The 27,779-nt window shown below is 37.5% G+C and overlaps 1 long non-coding RNA gene across 2 annotated transcripts in view; it reads left to right on the forward strand.

Annotated features, from left to right (window-relative positions):
- Nucleotides 1-9,606: 9,606 nt before the first annotated feature.
- Nucleotides 9,607-27,779, forward strand: part of LOC114148477 (uncharacterized) — a 41,816-nt gene continuing 23,643 nt past the window's right edge. Inside the window, exons 1-5 of one of the 2 annotated variants that reach the window (XR_003596292.1) lie at nucleotides 9,607-9,887; nucleotides 13,474-13,606; nucleotides 14,654-14,710; nucleotides 16,869-17,050; nucleotides 22,479-22,610. This is a non-coding gene — a long non-coding RNA (uncharacterized LOC114148477). Of the gene's footprint in view, nucleotides 9,888-13,473; nucleotides 13,607-14,413; nucleotides 14,548-14,653; nucleotides 14,711-16,868; nucleotides 17,051-22,478; nucleotides 22,611-27,779 lie in introns of those variants that run through there. The other variant, XR_003596293.1, reaches the window with a different exon arrangement.

Below are 27,779 nucleotides of genomic sequence, written 5' to 3' on the forward strand. Positions count from 1 at the left end.
TTAAAAAATAAAACCAATTTTTGAAAGATAAATATTCAGAATTTAGGACTCTATTTTAGTAATAATTTTAAAATATTGCGGAGCTGGGCTCTTATTTTGAAGTGCACTTGTTAAACTTTTCTTACTTTAACAAAAAAATTTCTTTATTATGAGAAAATGTCTGATTCTAACAAGTTTCACATCTAATAATCAGGTTTTCTTGTTTTAATGAGAAACTTTCTCATTTTAAAAAGATAAAACTTCTCATGTTGTAATGAAAAACTCATTTTAACAGTTTGATTTTTGTTATAACAAGAAGGTTTATTGTTTCTACAGGAGAGATTTAAAACCTGTCTCATTATGATGAGAAACGTTCTCATTTTAACAACTTTAACTAGGTTTTCTTGTTATAACTAGTTTCAAAACTAGTTATAACAAGAAACTTTCTCGTTAAAAGACGAAAAGCTTCCCGTTATAACGAGATTCAAACTCGTTAAATGAGTTTCTCTTTATAACCGGAAGCTTTTCGTCGTTAAACGAGAAAGGTTTCATATGAAGAGATATAAAACTAATCTCATTACGAGAAACTTTCTCTTTATAACAAGTTTAACGACGTTTTCTTGTTTTAACTCGTTTCGAGTTATAAAACTAGTTTCTTTATGACGGGAAACTCTTGTTAAATAGAGGCTGCTCTTAAATTTATTTCTGATCTCTGTCGGTTAAACACTTCCTGATTTACATCACCTTTGACAAAAAGTATACTAACTCATGAAAATGCATGAGAAGAAGAAACTATTAGAGAACTTTTTTTTCTCCAGGCTTTGTAGGCTGCAGCCCTGATCAAACAAAGTTAAAGTTGAAATATAAGCTGCATATTGATGCATATTCACAGCAATCAGCAGAGATGTTAATTGCTGAGGGATGATGTAGCGGCAGCGTGGGCGGATGGAAATGTGTGCTTGCAGCTGAACCTCTGAATAGATCTGCTCTGTGTGACCATATGCCTTCCTATATTTTATGAATATGATCTCCAGAGTCGCAGCTCTTATTTACACCTCTGTTATTATTAATACGGTCCGTATGTGTGCATGAAATCACACCCACACACACAGCGTACTCCACATTTAAATAAAAGCAGGACGTATTTCAGTGCGGATGTGATCCATGAGTTTTACTGTCTGTGCGGCATCTGCGCACATTTCCCGCTGATTGTGTGCGGTCGCAGCGTAAAGCGGGGTTTTATGCGAGCGCCTCGGAGCCGGAGGAGTAAGTTGATGCTGCGGGACAGATAAGGGTCTGTTCAGACAAAGGCAACCTTTGTGAAGGAGGACCGCTGCAACACGATCTGCTGCAGCGTTTGCCCCCCGGCGGCATGAAAAGCCCACCGTGTCGCGGACCGACTGGAACAAAGTGGGTCCAGAACTTCAGATGGGAGTCAAGAGGAACCGGTTCTGTAGGAACCGGACGTTCTCAGACTGGAGGGGAACAAACTAAATCAATCAATCAATCAATCAATCAATAAGTGAAGTTTATTTGTAGCTCATTTCAGCATCAAAGTAGTTCACAGTGCTTTACATCATAAAAACACTAAAATGAAAAATTAAAACATCACATTTTGCATCAAAACGTTGGTCAATGTTTCACTTATTATGGTCCAAAAGCAACTCCAGCCAGCTGGGTTTTAAAGGAACTCAGTGTTTCAGCCGTTTTGAATTTTTCTACAAGTTTCTTCCAGATTTGTGGTGCATAGAAGCTGAATGAAGAACGACATAGAATCACAGCTCCTGGGTGAGGCGGTGTGTTAGGGTGAAAACAGTCATAAGATTAAGAGAATAAAGTCATAATACTAAAAGAATATAGTTGTATGGGAATAAAGTCAGTAATAAAGTCAAAATCAGCCATATACCTGGTAAAATGAGGAATGTTGAGCACCTTGGATGGTATTGAAAATATTTAATCTATTAACACATCATGATGTTTACTGCAACTTTAACCTAATAATTAGATTTTTCTTTCTTAGCCTGAAAGTAATACTCATTATAATGTTGTTTTTGTATTTTTATGTTTGTGTTTACATGTATTTAAGTATTCTTGTTTTTGTTTTTTTATTAATTTGGTTTAAATAAAGAATATTTATATCAATGAAACTCATTGTATGTGATGAAGTGTTAAAGTTTCTTCTATTTGACATTTATCAGAGATATCTGACACGTTATGATGATTTACTTCTGTCTTTGTCAGAGATTATCTGAAACAAAAGAAACTGTTTATTTAAATATTAATGCTTTCTTTCCACTCCATTTAATTTTGACATTAAATGGTAAAAAAAGAAGTTATTCAGCTTCACATTAACTCAAGAAAAACAAACCAGTTGACATTAAATCCGCTGATCCTCCTGCTGTTCGTTTGGCCTTTGTCTGATTTTTTAACCATTTCATAAAGAAAATAAAAATAAAAAATTCCAACATTTAGGCAAACATGCCTAAACGTCTAAAAGTAAATTACAGTAAGCTAATTGTGTTGGCTTAAAGCACAAACATAGATTTTTCGATGGAATTTCAACAGGCACATACAGTAGAGCCCTTATTTAGGTTCACAAAGGCATTAAGTCTTGAATAAACACGCTCACCCACACTAATGCTCACTAATGCACAGATGAAAGCTGCTACAAAGAAGACAGCCTGGTGGAGAAGCAGACTTGCATGGATTGCAATCTGATGTATAGTCATAGCAAAACAGTAACTGAAGGCAACAGAAACACGTTAGGACACATTGGAGCATTTAGTCGCGTCCATATGAGGCTGTAAAAGGTTTAGTGAGTTTGTTTGTGTGGAACTGGAGTCTCACTTTGAACTCTGCATCCTCTCTGCAAAACACCAGCGTGACTTTGGTTTTTAAGCAAAGGAAAAGACAAAAATAGATTAAAAAGAGAACGAACACAAAGAGAGACTGAGACAGGGAGAAAGAAGAATGTTATTCAGCAAGTTTGTAGAAGCTCTTGAAGAGTTATGTTACAGTCTGCATGTGGGTGAGAATGTGTGGCGTCTTAACTGCAAAACATATTTCAGGTGAAAGTGCATAAATCAAAATTAAAATTGTTTTCTCCACTTTGAGTGGGCTAGTGTGAAACAGAAGCAAACTCGCAGGGAAGATTGAAATTGGAAGACAAACGTCAGATGTTTCTAGAGGATTTAGAAAAAAGTTTTTGATAACTTTTAATCCACTTAAATGAGCCATTACAGCCAATGAAATAACTTCCAAACATTTTTGAACATTTGTAACTCTATGGTGACTTTTATAGAAGGGCATTGAGTACTATGTATTTTTCTGTCACAATCAAGTTAGCTTTAGTCATTATGAAAATGCTATAACAAAATAACTTGCTAACCAAAGAAATGTTCCTCTGTCTCTTTAAGAAGCTCCTGCTCCTCCATGATGCCATTTTCAACCTTTCTTAGAAGCTTTGGACTGAGAAGTAATTCCTACGGTGAGCTCAACAGGTGTGCAGTTTCACCACGTGTTTGCTAATTGCTGCTGCCGCTAGTCTTGAGGAACTGTGTGGGTAAAGGTGCATCAATATTCACAGTGGAAACCTTCTTGGCACTACCACAGAAGCTAAAATATAACATCTAACAACGACTTTCTTATCTCCGCTCTACAGGTTAATCAGTGCGAAGATAAACGAGTGGCACTCATTGATTGGCTGTTAAGTAAATGGCAGCCAATAGCATGTCAGGTAGCAATGGCAACTTCTCAAATTATATTTTGAGAAGCTAAATACAGTTTGAATATTCTAGATTTGTCCATATAGACACTAGAATAGGCTGATATGTTTGTGATGTAGAATGGCTGTATGTCCACTCACTCCAGAATTAGTAACGATGTACCTCAGGGTTCGGTTCTTCAACCAGAACGTTTTACTTTATGTTTTCCTTCGGTAGTTATCTTGCTTGACTAATTAAAACTAATACATGTGTCATGAATGTGCAAGCTTTGATACTAAACTGTTTTTCTTAAAACAAATACAAATAAAGGTTCCAAAAAGCAAATTTCCCAAGTTATAAGTGAAATAATCTGCCAATGGAACTAGTATTATTGTAGTATTTTATGAATATTAAGGAATTATTTACTCAAAACAAGCTCCTATATCTAGCTGAAAAATTACTCTTAAGTTAGTTTTGTCTTATTTCATGTGTATTCAGATATTGAACCAAAGACAATGTGGTCATGTTTTGTGTTTTTGCAGTGTAGTGCTGAATTTATATCCTTACCCTGACAGACTTACTTGTTCTTCCTGGATGTTTTGAAAGTGGAAGGAGATGCGTAGCCTTCAGCGATCCGGCTGTTTCCCCGTGGAACCGGCTCTCGGTTTGCTTTCCACAGGCAAACACCCACTCCACTTTTTACATTAGATTTAAAAAAACTTTCCCTGTTTGACCCTGAAGCATCTCTTAGTTTTGTTGTTTGCCCTGGGTTTTCCGTGGCTGCTCCACGATGCTCTGCGGTCTTCACCTCTACCCTCCACTGTCTCACATAGAAAATGTACAAGTCTTTCCTGCAGTTTGGGCTTTTTCTCATGCAGAACTTTTAGAGCAATCCATGTTTGTTGGTAGAATTAAATCCTAAATTAAGTGTGTTCTCATTAACATCCACACATTTCCCATTTTACCTGAGTTTGAAGACAGCAGCTTTAGCATTCCCAGGGTCTGTAGCTGCTGTCAGGGAAACTCTAATATATTTAAGTCATTATTTTAATGTTCAGTTAGAGATTACCATAGTAGTATTTAATATGAAACATTAAGTAATAAATAAGTAATTACCTTAAGTAAATTCATGTGATTAATGTTCATTTATTTGGTTTAGAGCACATTAAAATGTAAAGGGGAACTTATCTTTTGTTCCGCATTACATGTTGCCCAGGGGGAAACATTAACTGGCGCACCTAGAGAGCCACATGGAGAGAAATTTCACCAGAAAAAAAAGTTAATGCGGCCAATGAGGTAGAGTTTTGTTATTTATTTATGTAAATCTTCTGTATTTTCTGTGAGTTAATTTAGGTTTTTGTTTCTTTTTTTAGTTCTCACTGCATTTTTTCGGGGGCATTATTAAGACTTGTTGTCTACAATAAATGTCTGTTGAACCCCAACAACGACATTGAGCCCTGATTGAAGTCGAGAGGAGTAACAAGCTCATTTTGGGTGAATCTGAGTTTGTGAGAAATAAATATTTCTGGAAAGATCTACGTGTTTTTTGAGGCTTCGTCCCACTGCGGTTACATTCAAATAACCGACATCCACGACTTGCTTCTCCTGATGTGGGAAAGCAGCAACTCTACCCTGAGCTTTTCAGAAATTACTTAGCTCCCAATCTTTTTTTAATTCTTTGTCTGTATTTTCCTAATTTCAGAAAACCCCATTCTTTAGCAAATGTTGTTTCCGTTAAATAAGACACACAATTAAAATTACACGTGATTAACTTTGTTCATGCAGGATCATCCTCCTACCACTTCTTGTAATTTTTTCGTCTTTTCCTTCAGTAGTAACATCCGATCCCAGGACTTGTGTGATGCAAAAAAAGTGTTTCCTTTGAAGTTTTGTGAAAAAACTAAATTTCTAAAATAATTTTTTTTTTTTTTTTTAAACTGATGTGTTTTCATCAAGCAAATTCATTTTTTTGAATATCAAATTGCGCCACTAGATGGTCAGTGGAAATGCATGGATGTTTTTTTGGCGGACTTGACTCGGTGTCGTCAAACCACCTTTTTGTGCTCCTATCACCTGCAGGAAAAGCTGTATCGTACCGTCGTGCTGACTGGGCAGCCAAGTTAGAAACTCGAGTCAGCATGGCAAAGAAAAACTCAGCTGAAATAATTGAAATGCCCTTTAAAATCTCTTGGTACCACATCAATAACCAGGCCACAAATGAGACTAAAATCTGTTGAAACTCAAAGCAGAGTGAAGTGGTGGATCTTGATACATCTTACATTTTACACATTAACCAAACTTTAGCAGCAGGATTTCAATAGGACAATATATTTAGCATTCATTCCATTTTTTAATCAGATCATGTTTGTTCAATTGTGAAAAACATGCAATAATAATAATAAAAAAAACTAGTAGGCCTGTTGCAATAAGCAATGAATCAATCGCATGACAAATTAAAACGACCTTGGTAATTTCCATTTGCATGATTATTTATTTTTCTCATGTGGTCTCTTAGTTTTTTCCAGAGCTGTATGGTAAATGGAAATGCAACTACTGTCCAACATTGAGATTTATTTTGACCAAATTGTCAAAGGAAGCAGGTCTTTAGAGGTCTGGGACCAAACAAAGCCAGGAGAGCAGCCGATTAGCGCTCTGGTACCAGAGAAGAATGATCCGAAATCTCCAGAAATGTCCCAGCCCAACACACACCTACACACACATTCTTGCCCCGTAGTAACCGCAGCGATTGGTTTCCATGGGGACCGGTCACGGCTGCAGCTCACTCCATCGGGGGGCGACGGGTCTGACTGAGATCACAGAGTCCTATGGTCGTTATTTAGGATCAATAAGCTCACCAAACTCCAGCCGCACACACACACACACACACTTCCTTTAATGGCCACCCAACCGTGAGTCCTCACACCACCACTTCATCTGCTAATGAATTAATTCATGGTGAGCTCATCTTTAGATCTGAAGAGTTGTATCGGTGAAGACGGTTACCCAACTTCTGATTGCAAGATCAAGATGACTACCCAAGTTCTACTAACCTTCACTGAGACGTTTCTGCCAAAGAGACAAAAACAGAAAGCAGATTAAACAGACCCATTAAGGTTAGAGCTTAAGTCTGTGACTTCAGATTACAGCTCATTATCGCCTCCCATAGACAGACAGTATAGAAACATCATACATTTTCTGACTCCTTAGAGTCTGTTTAGTATTTTAGTTGTTAACTCTTGTGTCCCTGATGTCGATCTATACCACTGGGATAAATTACATGTATCTAATTTAGTCGCAAAATATGGAAAAATGTCTGTTATTTTTAGCTTAACATTCAAAGCCACATAAGGACAGTTACAAAATCAGCCTTCTATCAAGTGAAGAACATTTCCATAATCAAACAAACAATGTCCCAATAAGATCTAGAGAAACTCGTCCATGCGTTTATCTTTAGTCACATCGATTACTGCAACAACATCTTCACAGATCTGCCTAAAAAGTCAATCATTCAGCTGAAGCTGATCCAGAATGCTGCTGCTGGCGTTCTGACTAAAACCAGGAAGATATAGCACATCAACCCAGGACTAAAGTAATTCACTGGGAGAATAGACTTTAAAATAAATCACTGAATGGTTTACCACCACAAAACATTAAAGATCTGCTGTTGTTGGATCAACCTTCCAGAACCTCTCAGGTCTTTTGGTTCTGGTCCTGCTCTGCATCCCCGGAACCAAACATGGAGAAGCAGGATTCAGTTTTTATCCTAAACTTTTACACCCACCAGGATCAAGGAGTTCCTGAAGCTCTTCCACATGTGAAAGCTGTAATTTGGTGGGGGAGTTAAAATATCTCAGACTTGGTGCTTGAGTGACGCTTAAAGAGAGAAGAACGGGTTGGGGCTGAAGATCAAGGAAAAAGAGGGGAAGATTTTGATTTACTGCTCCATCATCATTATGTCTTTATGTTTTTAAAACTCAGAGTGAGCTAGCATCTGTGTCTTAATGTTGTTCTCTTTCCTTGTACCTGTGATGTTTTGATCTCTATTTTCTTATAGTTTTTATGTCCTGTTTTGTTTACTGTATGTCAATATGCAGATGATACTCAGATATTTCAGTCATCATAACAGGTGATCAGCTCTACGATGCCATTGATGCATGTGTAAATTTACTTTGACTGAACCCCTGTCACCAATAGCTGAGCGATCTAGAGACAACGGGAGGCCTTCTGTAAGTAAAACTAAAGGTTTGATGACTACTCAGTGATAGGTTTGCATAGCGCCTCGTCAGAATCTCTTTTCCTTTTATGTCCATCCAAGGTTGTGTTTATTGATTCGCACAGACTTCAATGTGCATCCATCACCCAGCAAGTAACATCTGCAACCTGCAAGCACAGCTATTTAGTTTGGGTGTGTCAAAACATAAAACGAGAAGAGGAAGAAACAAAAGAAGAGTTCTGAGTCCTGATGCATTAAATGAGAGGTTAAAGGCAGACAGAATCTGAACCCTCTGACTACACCACATGGTGATGTGGTCAATATGCAGTCCCAGTTGAGGCAAAAGCTAAAGCACACATTCCACTCCGCCTAAAACCCACCAACACACACCCCCACAGTCACATATATTGGCAAACAAAAAGATCCAGCAGGAGTCGAGAAGCAGAATGAAAAGAAAAAAGGGAAGACACCAATGAAATAATAAGAAAAGACTGTGAGAAAAAGAGGGCTGTAATTGCAATTCATTTCCAGCCCGGGCCCCTGGGGTACTGTGAGTGCGTTTGATCCCAAAGGCGAGCAAGAATGGAAATGCAGGGATTCAGTCATATGTATGCAGAGAGAGAAAGGGATGGGGGAGCGTGCGGGGGAGTCGGGGAGAAGCAGAAAGCCTTTTAATATTCTGGGCCATGAGTTGAGATGAGAGACTGCTCTCATACCTTCAGGTTCATGAGCATAATGAGATTTTTATTTTGCTGAGTGCAGCCTGTGAGCGAGACCGTGTGTCGACCCATCACGCACAAAATGCCTTCAGATCAGCTCTGTGTGCACAAAGCGCTCAGTGTGTGTGTTTTACAATTGTTAAAAGTCATTTGTGAGTGTGAGGAAGGGATACATGTCAGTTGGAGTCAGGGTCATTTCTCTCAGCGTCTCTGCTCGCCACAACCCCCCTGATCTCACATGACTTTCATTAGCTTCATTAGTTTACGTTGACCATTACAAAAATTAGAATAAAACTCTAAATTTTCAACAAAACGTTTAGCTAATAGGATATACTGGAACGAGTTTATCCTGCAAAACTGCAATCCAAACAGTTTTTTGCATGACACGAGTCACATAATCAACAACAGGATGTTGCTAGTTGCTACTGGCAGAAACGTCAAAGAAGACGACAGGAAGTGGTAGGAGGATAATGGCGCAATCTAGTTTTTTAGCATATTCACGTGTGATTTTAATTGAGTTTCTTATCTAATTGTATCACAAAATTGTGTGTTTGTCTACATTACCAGAATGTCAATAATGTTTTGTGTATTTTGTAATGGAAACACAGCTAACCACTTTAAGATAACTAGCAGTGTTTCCATTGATTGAGCAAACTGGAATTACAAAACTAAATTTGCTCAGGGGATATTGATCAAATTTCCACTGAGCATAAAATAAAGCTAATTTTTTGTTCAAACTTTTGGCAGTAGGATGAGATGACTCACATGATCGACAGCAGGATGTTACTACCGGCAGAAATGACAAAGAAGACGACAGGAAGTGTCAGGGTCCCTGTGTGTGTGTGTGTGAGTGATGCATCTTTTCCAGTGAAGATCTTGGTGGAGAGCCTGGGCAGCCTACGCAGGTGGAGCTCATCAGACTCATCATAGTGCTGGGAATAAAAGAGCGGCAGAGCCTTCGCTCAGGTGATTAACTGTTACAAGCATTTGACTCGTCTCCTGTGCATTTGCCATAGATTTTGTAGTCCTTGTGTTTGCTGGCTCTAGGTTTGCCTCATTGGATTTTCAGCTGTTTCTCCTCCTGTGGATCCTACCTGCACGTTACCTGCCTGCCTGCTCTGCCGTTCCTCATTTCTCCACCCTGCTCCATCAGACCCCGGGCCCTCTGTGTCACCACCCTCCTCGCACTCGTCTAAGGAATCACCATCAATCATTCTCCACACTGGACCCTGGCCATATTTTCCTCCACGTCTCACTCTGAATCATCCTAAAGTAAGCTCTCTCTTATTTCATCTCTGATCAACTCGTTTCAGGCCACCATTAACTCCACTCTAATTCCAGACGCCACCGATCACGTGACCCTTTACACCCTCCAGAAAGATCAAGATCTGTCAATTGTTTATTTCTTTGAAAATAAAACTCTGATTCTGCTGGTCAGAAGGTTGAATCCAAACATGTCAGGAAGTGGTATGAGGATGATGAGTGTTTTTTAAGTTATTCATGTGTGATCTTAATTTACTTTCTTACCTAATGGAAACACAACAATTGCAAAATTGTGTTTTTTCAATGTTGGCAGAATATTGACAACGTTTTGTGCTCATTTGTAATGAAAACGCAGCTAATGACTTTAAGATCACTAGCAGCGTTTCCATTGACCTCAGAATTACAGAAATAAATTTGCTCAACTGTAGTAGACAAATAAAAAAAAATAAAAATTTTTTGCTAAAAAGGTTTGGTGGTTTGTTGTGCAGAAATGCCATGAAACACTTTTTTCGCATGATCAACACACAGATGTTGATTCTGGCACAAACCACGAAGAAGAAAGTGACAGGAAGTAGCTGGAGGATGACTTTTAATGACTTGTTCTGTGAACAAACTTGAACAACGCAATTGCAAATTTGTGTTTTTTTGACTTTAGCAGAATATTATAGTTTTGCACACATTTGTAATGGAAAACCAGCTATTGACTACAGCTGACTTTTACACTGAAAGCACTCGTAACATTAACACACTTCTGTTTATTCTCTCAAATGGTGGTTTCCCAAAACATTTAGTCCTACAACTGACAGACTCCTAGGGGCTGAAAAATGATCAGAGCCACACGTCTCCTGTAGCCCTGATCTGTGTGTGTGTGTGTGTGTGTGTGTGTGTGTGTGATGCATCACCTGAAAAACAACTTCGCTCCCACCCAGTATGGGCTGTGGGTGCACACACACACACACACACCTACTTGTGTTCTTTTTGTTTTGAATCGCCTGTTGAGCTCTTTTTCAGGAGGAATGAAAATCCAGACTGGAGTTGTGTTTCCGTGTTGCGGTGTACGCCACAGTGGAGCTTTTGTTCAATGAATGCACAGCGTAGTGGTAGCAGGACTTTTGTTGTGTGGGAGATTTTCTCAAAAAATAAGAGTTATGTGGGAGTTCAACAGCAATGAACCAGAATTTCTGTTTAACAAAAAGTTCATTTTTGTTTCTTTTTGTGTTTTTCTCTTTTATTTTCCCAGTGGTGTAGAGTGTTATTATTCAGCTGACCAGTCAATCTCAGAGTACATTCATGCCAAACGTACCCAAATTCTACATTCAAGAAAGAGTAGCTCTACTTCAAAATATTTTTACTAAAGTAAAAAGTGGGCTCCCAAGAAATTACCCCAGTAACAGGTCCAATAAATGTAAACGTAACTTGTTACTACCCAACCCTGGCTTTAATCTAACTCCAGTCCATTTGTCCAGAAAGTCCAGGTAGTTTTTAAGGTGTGAATTTGTCATCAAACTCTGATGCGGACTGCCTACAAACCTCAGTTTGAAGTTAATTCTGATGCTGTTCGAATGTGTATGTGAACGCCAAGCGAATTGGAGACCGCTCCAAAAGCAGGAAGTGGACTACAGCAGATAGCATTCTGGGTAAATACAACCAAAACAAATACGCGGTTCTAATGCTAGCAGGAGAAATGTTTTTTTTGCCAAAGTCTAAACAGAAATCCTAAAACTGCTAAAATCGCCTCTCCATTTTGTGTGATGCTGCGGGTTTGCTTTGTTTCTGGACAAATACGCATCTCTTACTTACACTAAGGAACAAAAACACATAGTTCAGAAATTCAGCTTTAACCTGCAACCAGCGGAGTGTGAGTAAACTTGAATTATATTTTCTTTCAAACTTTGCATATCACATTATTAATGTCTTTGTTTGGCAGTTCTGAACCGGAATATTGTTTTTTTATTTGTGTGTAAATCTTTGATGCGAAGGTGACAGCGTCTCAACACCTGGCTGTGTTTTAAATAATGAAAAAGCAGATCCCTCTCTATCTCTCCTCTTTATTGTTTCTCACCACAGCGCTCCTTCTCCTCCTCTCTGAGTGACACTTATTTTCATTTTAACCTCCAGTTCTTTCGTCCAAATCCACTCTCAATCTGAAATCTTTTTTTTTTTCCTCTGCGCCCCCAGCCTTCCAGTCACCTCCCTAAGTTTTTCACTCCTCCGCTCCTGCTTGTTTTTCTCTCCGGAGGTGGTGTGTGATCTCGACGTGTCATCAATTCTCTGCAAGACTTTGAATAATTAGGATCTGCATGCATTCCCTGAATAAGCGAAGCCTCTAATCCCCTGGAATTGTGCAAAGTAAACCATCACCTCACAGCCCTCTGGTGACCCCTTACCTCCCCCTTAAACTCCGTTTGGTGAGCCAAACGTGTCCTTTTCAACCCACTTCCACACCCACGAATCAACAGTCACCTCATTGCAACGCTGGCAGTACTGCAGAGGTGCAGTGTGTAAATTAAAAATTCAGTTTGAACAGTTAATCCCCAAAGGAAAGTACTTTCCATCATAATAAATCAATTGAAAATATCCCTAAATCAAGCTTAAGTGTGAAGAATGTCCAGAGTTACATTTTGGGAAATTAACTTTCCCTCCTGCTCTGCTTTCTGATTAGATTCCTGCTTCTCATCTTCTTAAAACTCCCTGCAAGTAAATGGGAAATGAAAGTGATAATAAAAATTTATTTTTCTCCCCCACTTGTCTCCCTCTCACAATCTACATGATATAGGAGCTTGTTTATGAAAACATATTCAAATATTACCTTAGCACTCCATTAAAAAAACTCTTTTAGGGAGTTTTCACCTCAGTCTGGGAGATTCAGTTCAAAATTACATTTGTTACATTTTCAGCTGCTGCGGTTCACTTTTACACTGAACTGTGTCAAACGAGCTGAACTCCTTTGAAAAAGCTGTTCTCCTCATCGCCTGTGATGCAAAACAAAATGTAAAAAATTGAGGTTTCAGGATTTCTCATTTGCTTTTGGTAAAAGATGATTCATGAGCCATTTCTCCCGCTAGCATTAGTGTTTGTTTTGGTTGTATTTACCCAGAATGCCCTGCGCTGTAGTTCGGTTCCTGCTTTTGAGCCGTCTCTGATCACACATGCAGTAGGAATGCAACAGAGTTCACTTAAACCAAACCAAAACTGAGGTTTTTGCACCTAAAATCAATTGAAAATGTTGCTAAATTGAACTGAAGTGTGAGTAAAATAAACTTCTTCTTGCTCTCCCGTCGTCTTAAAGCGCCTTGTAAAAATATCAATAAAAATATTTTTTTCTGCCTCACTTGACTCCCTCTCACAGTCTCCATGATATAGAAACTTGTATGTGAGAACATATTCAAATATTATCTTAACACGCCATTAAAACCAATCTGAAACCCTTTATTAATCTCAGAATGTCCACTTCGCCCTCCATCTTCCCACTCTTAGCTCTCCTCTGCTTGTTTTCTCAGTTTCTCCCTGCCATCTCATCATCTCACTCTTTCACCAAGTCCCCCCCTCTGGTTTTGGTTTATTTTCACATTTCTTCCATCTCTCCTTCCCACAGTGACACAAACGAACAGAGCGGTTGTCGGCTGACCCGCTGGGCGCTGCGGCCCTCCCTGGGCGCTCCATCACTGCTCTCTGGAAACATCAGGATGAATGGCTGTTGTTAAGCAAACAGTGAAGTTACAGCTGAGGTGAGCACAGGCTGATATTAATGGAGTGCCTGCTTGCACTCTGCCTCCTTAGTCAATCGGCGGCTTGCTGTGTGCTAATTTAATCAATGGCAGCAATGAGGGATAAACTGTGGGCCTTTTCTCTGTTACCTGCCTATAGTAATAGTTTCTCACTAACTATTTTATTTCACAGTCATAGTTACTTTCAAATCTGACCTACCTAATTAAACAAATCAGACTTTAGTCTAAATGAAACCATTTCAATGGCAAAATCGGTTTCACATCTGATTGATCTCAGTTTAAAGTCTGTAGAAGGCTCATTGGCTGATGCCACTTGGAAGCAGCCAATGAGCTGCTTCCAAGTGGCGCATTACCCCGCCCACCACATCCTTCTCAGAGGGATCCTGAATGAAGGAGGCGGAGATTCATGGAAAACGGGTACAAAAAAAATTTAAAATAAGTAGTTAGCAAAAGTTGCTAATGCTTAACAAGATTTTATGCATGTTTCCGGCTAGTACAATGAGATAAGTTCACCATTATTAACTAGTTTGTTTCTCTCCGTACTTCAGGAGTAGGAAAGAAGTATTGTTAAGTAAAATGTTTCGTCCAGCCAATGAGCGGCTTCCAAATGGCGCATTGTCCCACCCACCACCTCAGACGGTGGTGGCTGAGCAGCTAACTGAATGAAGAGGAGTACAAAAACGATATTAAATTAATAGCTAGCAAACGTTGCTAATGTATAGCATGTTTTATGGCTAGAACAATGAGCTAAGTTCACCGTTATTAACTAGTTCGGTTCACTATGTACTTCCGGAGTTTACTGTTAAGTCACGTTTCAGCTAACCAATGAGCTGCTTCCAAATGGCGCATTGTCCCGCCCATCACCTCCTTCTCAGACGGAGATGGCCAACTGAATGCTAGTACATATTCAGCTAAAGGAAAGAAGGAGACGGAGATTCATGGTAAACAGGAATAAAAACAATATAAAACTGATGTATGTTTACTACTAGAGCGATGGGTTTTGTTCACCAATATTAACAAGTTTGCATTTTCTCGTTCTGGTTGTAGAGTATTTGGTCAGAGGCGGCGCCATTTTGTGTGGTTGTGCTCCCTCTTCTGAAATCGGTGAGCAATGTTTTTTTTAATTTTGTTGAATTTGCAAATATTTAAGCCATTTTAAACCCATGCTTACAGACTTAAAATTTTCAGCAATAATTTTAAGAGCTAGCAAGTTGTGAAATAATATTATTTAAACATGCGTTGTATTTTAAGATACATTTGTGGTTCACAAGACACTATAAACAAGTAGGTTTTTAGTCTAGATTTAAAGTAACCTTTATGTCCTTCAGGTGACAGAAGGCCGACTTTGTAACTGCCTTTATGTGGCTCTGAAGGTTTAGGTTTGAGTCCATCACTACACCCAGATTTCAACCTGATTGCCTGTTCCTAGCTGTAGTAACTGAAGCTGTGTGCTTCAGTTACTACTCTTCCTCTTTAGACCCCAAGATAGTATGTTTAGTTTTGTTTCTGCTCAGCTGGAGATAATTATTGCACATCCACACATTATATGAAACAATCACCTATCAAAACAGCATACTTATTCATAAATAGCCATCAAAACTATGGCATAGGCACGTGGAAATGAATCACAGAGCTGCGTCCGAACACTGCAATATTTTCTCTCCCAAATTAGCATAAACACAGATCTGTGAAGTCTCGGCGTACAGCACAGTCACAGCAAGCAAACACACAACACCTGTTTGTGTTTACTCAACCAGTTATCTCCCAACATACAGCCATGCTAATAAACAGGTGCGACCTGTTTAACCTAACATGGTTTCTAGTTACGCCTTCGCCGGCGGAGGTTAATTCAGTAACAAGCAATCAGGATATGTTCTGCTTATTTAGTTTCTGTTTTATTTAAAAAATGAATGGAAATTTCCTATGGAAATGAGGAAATGTCTGAGTGTATTTTAGAGCGTCTTCAGCTTCCTCAGCCTTTAAATCTCTCAGTAATCCGATCATGTCTGTATGGTTGTGTTACTTGACAGAACCACCTTAGTTATACAACAGCTGCATCTTAATTTCCATCCTGCTACAATTCAACATCATGTTGTGTTTCGTGGACTGCAGGAAAAGGGATGCTTGTCAAAATTGTAATGAAGTTAAAAGTACATTAGATTATAGTAATGGTCGTAAACTGATCAGTCTCATAACATATTAAAATCAGTCTAAAATGTGAATACTTGTCTTTTAGCTAAAAGCTACTGAATGTCCATCAGGCTAAAAGAGAGCAAACGCAGATTTCTGTAGATTTCCCAGGATTAAAAGCTGAATTTAAAGATGTAATTTGAAACAGACCAAAACTGGACTTTATCTTTTTAGTTTGCTTTCATACTGTACTGTGCTTTTTTGTAAGCAAACGGCAAAGCCACATGTTTATGCAATATTGAAGCTACTTGGATGATTTGAGTTATGACAACATTTAATTTTCCTTAGGAAATAATGTATTTTTGAATTTAATTTAAATCAAAATTAAGCTCAGATTAGACCTTTATGTTAATATTCTTAAGATGAAGGCATGTTTTTACAGTTCATTGTTCTTTCTTCTCGCTAATAAAATCAATAATTCCCTTGGGATTACATTGATCACAGGATTAGCAGGACACTCAGCGAGTTTTCTTTGCTGTTTAATGTTTGTTTTGATTGCTTAAAACTCTCCTCTTGTAACTGAATAAGTGAGAACATGCAACACTTAACTGGTCTTACTGGTTAGAATAATATGAAGGAAGCTCATGTTATCCAGCTAAGCTATTTTTATTGAATTGTCTATTTATAAATAACAGAAAGCGTTTTTTTTTTTATTTAGGCTCAACAATTACAGTCAGGAGCAGAATTAGTCATGAGTCACTTTATTCAACCCATAAGAATGAAATTTGTTAGATTCTCCAAATATTTGTGGATTAATTTAGTGTCCAGTCATGATTACCACTCCTTCATTGCTTTATTTTATAACAAGTTAAAGTTCATGAGGATTAAACAGTAACTTGATATGAGGCTCGTTTTTGCTTCACTAGTAATCATATCCAACAGGGGTGTGTCTGAAAGGCCTTGTGTAACAAATCTGACGCATGTTACTGAGTTAGAAAACTGGAAATATTTTTTCCTTTGGGGATGTTCCTCCTTTGTCTGATTTTTAAAGAACGTTTATTGAAATTTTGTTTAAAAATGTAGATGTACCAAACCTCTCCTAAGGACTTTCTGCTTATTTTGAACTGTTTAGGGCCTCTTGTCACTTTAAATCCAAAGAAGCTTCTGCTGGCTACGCTCCCAAAAGTCAACGCTTACACTCACACATAAAAATGGCTGGAAACAGAAGCGCCATTATGCAACCATACATCTTTGAAAAGCAGAAGTGGAGCCTCCTGCACAGTCAACTAGAATGCAGCAAGTGGTTTCTGGATGGTAAGTCAACAACAAAACGCTTGCCTTTTCCAGCAGCCATTGTACAGCAGTAATAAAACTAGGTGACCAAATGTGCTAGAGCTACTCTGGGCTTGCTAGGCAAGGGGGGAACTCTGTTGGGGTTGCTAGGTAACGTGCAGTGCCTTTGGTATGGGACTTAATCGGGAGGTTTTTGAAATAGCTCGTTTTCTAGACACCAGAAAACAACTGTTTTTTGTTGCTTTTTTTTAAGTGCTTGAACTGTTTTAGAAGCAGTCAAAACGAAAATGGAAGTTCAAAAATGTGCAAAATTGAATGGATGAATGGATGTATCTAAGACTTCAACCGTTTTTGCTCACTAACAGTGTGTGTTTTTTTGTTAAAAAATAAGTTTCATCTGTGCCGGAATCTGCTAATGTGACCATTTCCTAGCAAAGTGACCCGAGTGACTCAAGATTAACACACCTGCGTTTTATTAAAGTCAACCGTAAATGGATCGAATCCAGAAAGTGTGAATCACTGTTTCTAGTAGGATTTCAAAGGAAAATCACAGAGGAGCAACAGAAAACACGCTCTGCCCTGTGGGGAAACATCTGATGCTTATCTGAAGATACATCCTGAGCCTGCAGCAGCGATGAGACAACATTTTAACACTTTTCACTCTTTATTAAAAGAGCTACTTCTGGTGTGTTTGGCAGCAGTCATGCAGGTGTTGATATGAGGGCAATGTGGGTGAAATATTTCCATGATGGTGACACGAGATAACCCCAAACTGTATTCTTGCCACAGGCAGTGTTCGTGGAATTTCCCCTTTAATCTCTGAAACAACACTTCTTACATTGACACGTATGACCTGGTTTTCTCAATTTACCACCAAAACCTTGATTTAAATGGAAAGTGGCAGCTTATGACTAACAATTTAGACATTTCATATTTATAAATAATTAGATATATATTGCAACATCTTCAAAAACAACTGGAATGTTGTTTTGTGTTGTAGGTGTTCAAATGTTTGTTGTTGGTGCGTGTATTTTAACTTTAACTGTGCAGTGGTCCTTTGTAGAAATGGTTCTGAAAAAGTATCTGCTCTCACTGTATTCATAAAACAAATAACTCCCATGATATGCAGGTGAAAATACCCATCAAGGTCAGCAGTAATCAGCGATTAACAGCATCAGACTTCAACTGTTCTCGCCAAAACATCAGTTTCGGTCAAAAAATACAGTTGGTGCATCAATGATTAAAAGGTTATAGAAAGATCAATATTCAACTCAAAACACAAAGTAAAGAGGGCAATTTATCCAAAATATTGCTAGTATTGATGCAAAGTCGGAATCTGTTTTGAATCGAATACTTTAGTTACCTCTTGAAATTTTATTTCATTTTTGTATATGAAATAGTTTTTCAACTCTAAAAAAATGTGATTTGCTCTTCAGTGATTTAAAAAAAAAAAATTTATTTAGAAAAAAAACATATCTCTTCTTCTTTCCTTGGTTTCTGTTTATTGTGATCAAGTGTTACGAAAGCATTTTGTAGATGCCTATAAACTTTAGCCAAATGCGTCTGTTCTTGGTTTTAATTCAATAATTCAGACAAAAAAAATCATCAAAACACCTCAAGGTCAGAGGTTGAATGATTCATCAAACTTAAATAATAAAAAAGTATCACTATCACACACCGCTGATAAAAAGCCCTGACTTTAAGTTAAAAAAAATGCCTTTTTTTTCCAATACCAGGAGTTTAGCAGGTCAGTTTTTTAATTTTCTTCTACATCAAAATTACAGCCATCTTGCAGGAGTTGCTAAAAGTTTCCAGCTAAAAAACAACTTTTTGCTGTGATTTACATAAATAACGAGTCATTTAAGAAACTGTGCCAGGATTAAGTTTGGATAAAATCTTAAATAATTATTATTTTTGCAGTGCAACATGCAAACACTAGCTTTCATGTTTTCTAATAGCTGAACCCCTAAATAAAGTAAATTCCTTAGCTGGGGTTTAGTCTGAAATGTTGGAGCTGCTCGGTCTGACCCCTCTGCAGGGCCCCTGGGGTTGGCGTGACCCTTTCCTGGGACGCAGACGTACCTATATACCGACTTGAATTTCACGACCGGCGTTAGTGGCAACGTCACCGTGTCTGAGATCGTGAGGCAATGAATAAGGCAATCAAACCTGCCATTTGCACCTGTAAAAACACGAAAAAATGTTTCCTCTTTATAAATGAAGGGGTTCTCACAGTTTCATGGTTATGAACGCAGTATGAAAAATAAAAAGGAAACTCTGTCGCCATGGAAACCCAGCAGTCTGTCCTCAGCCGCGAGCGTTTCCTTTCTGTACGGCTCCTTTTCGCCTCTCCACCCTCTTATCTCAGCCATAGTTGCCAATCGTCCATATTTCCTGTCGTTTCTGCTCTCACTCCTCCTTCCTGCTACCTCTTCCTGCTGGATCTGTTTATTCAGGCCTCATCCATGTTCAGTGCTGTCGTTTCCTGAATTAAAACCCCCCAAAATGCCTTCGTTTCTTCAAACTGTGTGGAGCAAATGTGGTCAGCTATCATTTAGGGACAGGAATTAACTGCTGAATATAACAGAAAGCTCAATCTTCATATCTCTGCTGCAACACAAAACAAAAACTGAAATTGAGAAAACATTTTTTAATTTAAATAAATAAAAACAGCAGTTATTCGGGAAAAACCATAAAGGGAACTATGTCTAAAACATAAATTAGACATAAAATCATTTGTTTTTGTGTTTATGAATCTGTTTGTTAGCCTTTTAAGCTGATTTAAAATAGATTTTTTCCCCCACACAAGCAGTTTGTCATTTATCAGGAAGTTACGGCACTCCATTTTCCTCGCTACGCTAGGCTAGATAAATGTTTTGAAAATGATGTCTTCTGTTGAGTATTCATTAGTCAATCACAATGCAATACTTTAAACTTTTTGAATTCTGCACCTAAAAATCCAAACTGAAATATTTGGCTAATAAAGACTAATAAAAACTAGCAAACACACTCAAACTGAATTAGACAAACAAAAGACACAACAAACTAAAACTGAACTCTTATAATTTCTAACCCTGTCCTCCTGAATCGGTCTGTGGGTTTTTGCAGCGGTGTTACCTGGTGGGTCATTCAGGGCCAGGAAGATACAATAGTGTGTCAGCAGCTTATGGGGCCCCTGCAGACAACCTGAAAAATGGGCCCCAGCAGCACGCTGCATTCAGGCGGTCCAGATAATGGATCCAGCCATGGGGCCTGTAGCTAATTGCTTTGCATTTAATTTAGGGGTATCAGCATCAAGTGAGGTGAATTATTGTATTATTTATTTTGATTTAATGCGTTATATCATTCGATCAAGATGATTAGGACTATGAATAGAAACCAGTCTGACTTTAAAGCTGCAGTATGATGTCACTTACAAAAATAGGGAAATAACACAAATCGAGTTTTTTTTTCCTTCCTTTCCTCTGTTTTACTATTAACATTATGAGGTCATTATTGTTGTACTATCATTATTGTCTACGTTTTTATCTCAGTTTTTATTTTTTGTTTATTGTTATATAACACAGATTAAATAGAATTTATGTCCAGTTGTTATTTACTGTTGTCTCCATTATTATTATTATTATGTATCCATAGATTTTTATTATTATAAGAGTTAGTTTTTAATAATTTTGTCTATGTAATTTATTTGTTGGAACTTTAGCACAGTATGTTGAACAGGAACATGTACATTATAATATGGTTTTAATTACAAAGTTTTGTCGGTAAGTAACATATGTCATTAAATTGAGATAAGGGGTGAAATTAAATCAGTGTTCACTTCTTCCTACTCCTTTTCAAACAGAAAAGTACAAATTATTTTGTTCTTGGTTATGTATTCGCATGTTTTATTTCTGTCCTACTGGTTGCTTGTTTTCCTGTTTTTAAAAACCAGTTTGAAATACATAAATTAAAAAAATTACAAATGTTTTTTCCATATTTGTTACAACTGTCCTCATGTCATGACAGTATAATGTGATGCAAAAATGCACCGCTTCCGCTTTGTATCTGGGGTTCATAACATCAACTCATGTTCACGTTGACATGAAATAATTTTCTGTTTTAATATTGCAAAAGCTCAATATTCCTAGTGAATAATAACTGTCCCTCTTTCTATCTGACACGCGCCACAGAGAACATAAATTTGTTCCATTTACGTCTGTTCAGAAGACGATCAAACAGTTTGAAACTGTACAGTTTGTTAATGTAGTCAGTTTTAATCAGTTTCTCACTGTGATGCTGTGAATTTTCTACTGATTTCATTGATATTTTTATCCTCATTTCAGAGTCATGAATCAAAGAGCAGACTGTGAGAACGCAGACTGTCAAACTGTCTTCTAGTGACAGAAAAAAATCCTAATTTGAATAAAACCAATTGAAGATGGAATAAAGCAGCCAAGAAAAAAGAAAAGGAAGCCAACACAACTTTTAATAAACACGTCTGATTGAGTTTGAGATTTTATCACTCTTGGGTATTGTTGCATTCTCAGTAAAATGATGAACATTTTATAGCTTTCACAGCTGTCGTCATACTGCACTGGTTTCTATTCTTTAGTAAGCACTTTCTCCATAATGGGAGTACTGGTCCGTAGCAGAACAGTCGCATTTAACGGTTCCAGTTTCAATACATCGATAAAGGCTGGAGTGCTATGATAGCTTATCATTTTATATAAAAATGAAAAAGAGAGTAAATATCTGCAAAAAAAAACTTCTGAAATGTTTTGATTAATCTCAGAAATTTTCTGAGAAAAAACAAGGCAATTTCTGAGTTTCAAAAGTTGAAAATATGGCAGAAAAAAAAATTGAGATGTAAAAATAAGTTCTAGAAAGAAACTTGAAACTTTTTAGGTCGACCTTATACATTTTCTAGAAAAACATTGACATTTATGAGTCAGAAAATTGCTTAAAAAAAAGAAGTGGGTATTTCTGAATTTCAAAAGTTAAAAGTTTGCTAGAAGAAAAGTGTTGATTATTGGAAATTTACTGAGTTTCAAAGTTGAAAAGGTTTGACTTTTGAAACTCAAATTTCCTTGTTTTTTGTAGAAAATTTCTGAAATTCATCTCAAAATTCCTGGGTTTTTTAGCTGAAATTTTCTCAGTATGCCATCATAGACAATAAACCCATACAGTCTCTGTTTTTCAAAACTCCTGGCCTCCCAAAGACTTGACTCACACCCCCACAGTGTGTCTTTAACTCCACAAAACAGAAAAACAAAGCTAGGGACAGAACGAGATAAAGACCGATCATCTGATCTCCATCTGTCAGCCCCGTTAGGGAACAAGCAGAGAGAAATGGCTTTGCGTCTCAGCTGCTGCCACCCACCTCCTGTCTCACACTCTCAAACGAGATGCGTTCCTACAGATCGCATTGATTTGAAGTGTTTGTTTCTGCTGTTTCTGTGTTCTGCAGAGACTCTGCAAGACCAGTCAGGACCCTCGCCCTCACAACCAGCAGAGAAAAGAGAGGAAGACAGAGAGGAGGAGGTGTATGAGGATTGATCAGCACAGATATTACTTAATAAATGAGAACATCATCCAAAAGGTAATTTATTTCACTGATTCGCCTTTCGGAAAGATAAATTATACTAATTCATTGCCGACAAATTTAATGGATATTCCAATTGGAGGGTTTTATGTGCAACAATAAAACCCACCGAAAAAGACTTTTATTTGAGAATTTTAATATAAAATAAAAACAATGACAAAATCTTTTGGAGAAGACTGCTGATGGAAAATTTGTATGAGTTTCATTAGGTTTGTAACTTTTTTTTACATTTTCAGTTTGTTCTGTCTTTGAACTGTCTTCTCTTTGTCAGACAGTTCAAAATTAATAAAAAAAACTGTTCACCTCCTCGCCTGTGATGGCGCTGCACCAAGAACCACTGAAGGAAATGACACTAAGTGCAACTTTCTTCTTCGCAAAATGAAAACAAAAATGGAGTAGTGTCATAATTTTAGCGGTTGTAGGATTTCTGTTTTGACTTTGGCAAAATCCCACGAGTAATTTCTTCTGCTAGCGCCAGGCTAGCGTCTTTGTTTTGGTTGTATTTGCCCAGATTGATATTAGGTGCAACACAAAGCATTTTTATTTTATCATTTATGTTTTTTGGCATTTCATATCCTATTAAATTGGGCCACAGATATAAACAGGAACCAGGACTCCTTTCTGACCTTTCGGACCTTAAATCAGTGGTAAATAGTGTACTCAAGTACTGAGTAAGTGATCAATTTATTGGTTATTTAATATTAAGTTATATAATCAGATGGAACAAAATACAAAGTTAAGTGGAAATTTTGGTATTTTAAGAACCAAAATGGCAATAATTCATATAAGTAACGAACAATAATAAAATCCTGCAAAAGAAAAATGTTTCCAAATCAGTTTCTTTCAGTATAAAACTTAAGAAACTTTATTAAAAACTGCAGGTGTGTGTCTGGTTAAAACATTTTGTTTTTCATTCAGTGGTTAGAAAATCTAGAAATTTTACTCAAGACTTAATAATAAAATTACTTAAGTAAAATAAAAGGTACAAGTAGTAAAAATACTCCTAACAGTATTTTTTTCAATAAAGTTACAAAAGTAAATGTAACTAGTTGCTACACAACTCTGCCTAAAATACTCTCTTGTTTTTACTTTGTTCCATTAAAATACTCAATATTTGATTAATTTCTGAGCACAAAGAAGAAAAATGTTCACAATAAAAATATTTTACTTTAAGTATGACCCACCCCTGAATACTGTCACTTTTGTGAATTTGGCCCAGAAGTTTGGACAGCAGTGTTACCGTGGTAACAGGTCCAGGACTGAAGAAACCAAGATATCTTTCTCACAAGCTTCCCAAGACAGACTGGAGTGAACACACGACTTAGGTTGTGGTGATGTTGAAAGAAACCTATATTTGTAGGGCAAAGTTGATAAATTTATGTATTATGAAACTTTATTAAAAGCTTCAAAATACGTAGTAGAAAATGGAGATAATTGTCACCGCTAATTAATCAACTGGTTTAAATTCTTGCATGTTTTCTTAAAGTGGTGAAGTCAAAGTGAAACACACAGACGTCATCCAGCAGAAGAGCTCTGTTCTCCTCTCTGGCTTCTGCTCGGCTCACTGGTGCGATAATTTTACCGCCTTCGCCTCCTTTATCTCCGTGTCCCAGGCTCATCATGGCCGTCAGGGGTGAAGTGGCATAAAGAGGCAAAGAGGAGATGGGATCAGGCGTGGTGAAGCCTTTGGAATGTTAATCCGTCGTGGCTCAGTGGAATCGTCTGGTCAAGGCCTTGATTAAGGATTCATGGAGTATTAGAATGTTATCATCATGGCTATACATCATCTTACTGCTTTATCAACAAGTTGTCTTGGGTTAAGCCAGCAGCTAAATCCCTTTTACATAGGTAAGGCTGCCATTGTGGAGGATGTGTGGGATTTTTTTCCAACACATATCGTGCAGGTTTGTGTAAAATAGAAAGTGGTTTCCTAGTATCTTCAGTGATTGATGGTTGGTGGGATGTTAGTTAGTTTGGCTGGGATGTTTTCTCTGTTGAGGAATATCCGTCTTGTGTTTTCTAAACTCTTTTGGTGAATTCACACCAGCAATGTTCAGTCCAGTTTAATCCAACTCCAGTACGTTTGCCTACAAGGTCTGTGTGCCAGTTTGGTTGAAGTGAACTCTGGTGTGGTTTGAATGCATATGTGAACACCAAGCAGTGTAGACCGCTCCAAAAGCAGGAAGTGGACTGTGGGCATTATGGGTCAATACAACCAAAAACAAACACACTAGTCCAGCATTAACGGGGAAAATGGCTTGTTGTCTTTTACTAAACACAGAAAATAAATCTACAACAACTAAAACTTGGAGAAAAATCTGTACTCTGGTCTCACCTATCTAAAGAACGTAGTTCCAGGAGGATTTAGAATAATTTAGATTCAACTTTGCACACCTACATCATCCTGCTCTGTTCTTTCTTCAAGAGATTTTTTCTTCCAAACAAACCGATCCGTTTAGATTTTTTTCAAACTATCTTGTCATGGACTAAACTCTTAACTCAGAGTCGTAGAGTCTGATTAGGTTCTTCATTTTTTTTGCAATTTCTTTGAACATTGCACTTTAAGTTAAAACCATAAGTTTACATACACCAATTAAAAGACATTAAATGTTTTTTGTCTGTGAACTAAAATGAGCCCAAATTTCTCTAGTTTTAGGTTAGCTAGATTTACCAGAATTATTTATATTTACTAAATAGTAGAAAATTTAGTGATAACGTTTTTTGTCTTTGACTTATCTTATTGCCTATATTTCTGGGCAGATAATTAAAATCTTTCCACTTGTGAACACTCTCTCTCTTTCTGCAGAGTAATGAATCTCAAAGTTTTGAAAAGTAGTCCCCAAATCTTTCCCAGATTGATTGGAGGCAACAATTGTTTTCTTTAGTGTCATTTTGTGTGTCTTTCCACCCTGCCATTGTACTAATACACCTGTATAATCTAGACCAACAAGCTGTCAACTTTCAACTGACTAATCAGTTAATCAGTGCATTAATTAGCAGCATCTGGGTTCTTTATTTCCTCCTAAGTTGTGGGAGCACCATGTTTTAGTTGGGAGTGTATGACTCTCAGAGCAAACCGTAAAGTATTTGTGACTGGCTAAGTGAGAGAATAAGAGAGGGAGCTTTGCTGTCACTGCTAGTCCCTGATGTTGGTTTCTTGCAAAAGAGCTGAGGGAGATGGGAGCCAGAAAACTCGTTTTAATTTCTGCATACATCAAAGGATGATTTTCCTCCACAGTTTTGAATGTTTAAGGGAAGTTAGCTGACAAGTAAAACTTTAGCAGCAACTTCTCTGAGATTTCTGAACTCTGTAACCTTTTTGCTTCGTTATCATGCCTCTTCCCTTTGCTCTGCTTCCTTCAGTCCATTGATTGCACATTATCAGCTTTTTCTATTTATTATGAGCTGCGACGTTAACATAAGCAGACTCATTAGCACATGTAGTTGATTTGATGGATTCTAAAAGGTTTGAGATTGATGACAGTGGCTGCGTTTCCATTACAAATGTGAACAAAACTTTGTCAATATTCACTAATGTCAGTAATCACAATTTCACAAACCTAGTGTTTTCATTAAATAAAAAATGCCATTAAAATCACATGTGGATAAGTTTGTTCATGTGATAAATCATTAAAAAACATGCTGCACCATCATCTTCCCACTACTTCCTGTCGTCTTCTTTGCCGTTTCTTCCAGTAGTAACATCCAATTGTTGATGACTCGTGTTTTCATTACAGTTTTGCAAAATACACAAATTTTGACACAGCCGAAAAACCACCTCATTCCAAAATATTGTTGCTAACCAGGAGAAATAAGGGCTCAGCTTTTTATTTTGCACGAGAAAAAACACAAAATTGATACTTTTGAGTGTTAGAAATATGAGTGCAATTATTTTAAAAAGATATTGTTGATGTGGACAAATGGCGCAAAAGCATGTTAGGATCAGGGCAAAAAAAAAATTCCACTTTTAAGAGTAATTTCCTGTCGTTCTCCTGCAAGCTGTTTCCTGAATGAAAGCCTTATTTCTCAAGACAGAATGTTTTGGATGATGGCTCCATTAAGAAGACAAATTAATAATGTCCAGATGGTTGAGACATTAATTACTGGCTGGAAATATTACAGTTTTCCCTTCAGAAATGTTATCACTAAAATTGGCTGCGAAAACTACATATTTCAGTGCTTGGATGGTTGATGGTTTATTATTTTTCTTTCTACATAAAACGCCATCGAAAAGACATTATAAATAAACACTGGAATTAACAACACCTGCAACTAAGCCTCTTTTGGAGACTAAGATATGCCTGTAATTATAGATATAATGTGCTTCACTGTTCAAACAATCCAGAATGTGCAATCTTTGGTAAAATTGACAAAAAGAATCCTCAATCCAGAACATTTAATGCTGTCTCTCTGAGGGAGTGTGTCCATAAATCTGAGGTGTGGATTTAAGTGAAAGGAAAATAGGAGGAAGGTTTAGGTTACGAGGGTTAGGTGCTGATTGTTTGGTAATAAGAGCTAAGTCTCCCTCACAGAGTGACAGATTCCCACACCCCCACATTAATTCACCCTGACTTTCCTGCTCAGGTATCACACCTGCGGAGTGTTGCCAAAACCTCCTCTACGCTCAGATCTTAGAAAGTTTATGGTTATCCATTAACATGAGAAGTCAACAAAATGCATCACCTTAGCATCAACACTGTTCCTGTTTCTGCTGTGTGTGCACTGCCCTAATTTCACGTTACTCTTAAATTACACGCATGGCTTGTTGGGAGGGAAAGTGAGTGGACTTGATTACTTCTCGTCCTTGCCAGAGGCGGGTTGGTGAAACACGGTCCAGAACACAATCCTCATTGTCCTTTGTTGTTACCATACCCAAGAAAAGTAGGACTCCTCATCAGCAGAGGTGAAAACACACACTGGGTGTGCTATATTTGGGGTTCAAACATGAATATAGAACATTTTGGGCTTAAAAATGGTTTTTGACGCAAATAATACCAAATATGTTTAGAACAGAGGTGGATAAAGTACCCAAAACTTGTACTAAAGTGAGAGTAGTACTGCTTCAACATATTTACACTCAAGTAAAAGTAAAAAGTAGCTATAAGAAATTACTCAACTAAAAATAAAAGAATATTTGATAAAAAATCTTTCTCAAGTACCGAGTAA

The sequence above is a fragment of the Xiphophorus couchianus genome, chromosome 7 (assembly GCF_001444195.1).
Source record: "Xiphophorus couchianus chromosome 7, X_couchianus-1.0, whole genome shotgun sequence".
NCBI lineage: Eukaryota > Metazoa > Chordata > Actinopteri > Cyprinodontiformes > Poeciliidae > Xiphophorus > Xiphophorus couchianus.